Raw genomic sequence first — 1,842 nt, 5'->3', positions numbered from 1 at the left:
AGGACCACGGCAGCAGCACAACCACACACGTCACGCTGTCCAGGCACCACTGCGATATGAGTTAATCTGAGAGATAGTGGAGCACAAAGGCTCCGGAGAAGAAGCCGACCACCCCACCGCCTCGCAATTGAAGATGGTTGTCCAGCGCTACTTCTACGAGTTGGATATGGACTCCGCTATGCAACGTGTCTCCGGTGGCTGCCACCAGTGTGCGGCGCTGAGGAAAGCCCCTGTGTTTGTTTCTGACCAGTCTACGTGTGACCCACCGGAGGTCGTCGGCTCCGCGTTTGCAGCTGATGTGTTGAGGCGGGACAGCCAGTTCATTCTGGTTGTCCGGGAGTGTGTCACGTCTTTCACACTGGCGGGTCTCATCGACGACGAGCGTAAAGAGACTCTCGGGGAAGCCCTGACCCGCTTATGTGTGGGTCTGTGCCCTCTCGACGGCCCCTTTGCTGTAGTCAGGACTGACCCTGACCCTGGTTTTGCTGCCTTGGCAGGAGATGTGGGCCTTGCCGCACACAGATTGGTTGTTGAAGTGGGTAATGCCAAGAATGTCAACAAGAACCCGGTGGCGGAGAGAGCCATTCAAGAGATCCAGGGGGAGATCCTGCGTCTCGAGCCTAACTGTAGGACTGTTACCCCCCTGTTACTCTCTGTCTCCACAGCCCATCTGAACAGTCATGCTAGGTCAGGTACCTTGTCACAAGCGTGGATGGGTCGTGGTGCAATATCCAGAAGTTCACGGGGACTCAATTTCGTCGTACCTCCTACAGAGTTAGGTTGTGTGACTGTTACAAGGTGGAGGGTCCCGGCCTGGCCTCTGGGACTCTCGCGGGGATCTTGCATCTGATGAGGACGTGGACATCCCTGCCCCACACTGTCCTGATATCCCTCCGGCTATTGCTGAGCCCCCACCTGCTCCTTGCCCTCCTCACATTGATGTCGTTGCCGAGCCCCTGCCTGCACTATGCCCGCCTCATGATGGTGGCATTGAACCTAGGAACAGCCCCCCAGGCGAGGATGTGCCTGCTCCTGCATCTGATGCTGCGCCTCGACGCTCGGGGCGCCAGCGACGTGCGCCGCAGTATCTGGAGGACTTTGAGATTTATCAGTGAACTAATGTTTTGTTTTGCCTTGCAGGTCTGTTGTGTGGCCTTGGTTGTTGTGGTACCTGTATTTTTGATGTGCTGTTAGCAGTGGGGAGGGGATTATGTGTTTTGTGAGAAAAAGGGGTGAAGCCAGTAGTGTTTGTGGTTGTCATAGTGACCATACGTCACTTCTGCTATGTACGGTGTGGTTGTTATAGTTACCGGGCGTCACTTCCTCTGAGCCTGTGTTCGTGCCTGTTCTTGTTTACACTAAATGGCTGCTGCCGCACTAGTCAACCTGTGTTGTGTGATTCATGTGTATCGTCCTCCATTACTGGCGCAGAGTGATGTAATGTGCCAGTAGGCTCCACTGTGGGACGCAGCGATTCAGGAAAAAAAGCACACTAGCGCCAACAAGAACCGACGGTGCGGGACACACTGCGGCGACAAGGGCCATGAAAGCTCACCAAAGGCCCATCATTGATACACAGCTGACCGTTGGCTTGGTGTGTTAGTGTAATAGTTTAAAAAAGGTAATATATTAATCTGCAATAAGTTAAAATCCTGTTGAAGTTAAAAAGCTCATATAGGTAAAAGAAACAATTCATAAATAATAAGGGCTGAGATGTGATTAAAAAGACCATAAAGTCACTATAAATATGAGTTAAAAAACAGTAAATGTCAATTTTTATCAATCAATTTTATTTATAAAGCCCAATATCACAAATCACAATTTGCCTCACAGGGCTTTACA

Source organism: Epinephelus moara, chromosome 11, assembly GCF_006386435.1.
Source record: "Epinephelus moara isolate mb chromosome 11, YSFRI_EMoa_1.0, whole genome shotgun sequence".
Classification (NCBI taxonomy): Eukaryota; Metazoa; Chordata; class Actinopteri; order Perciformes; family Serranidae; genus Epinephelus; species Epinephelus moara.
Note: the sequence above shows the minus strand (reverse complement) of the source record.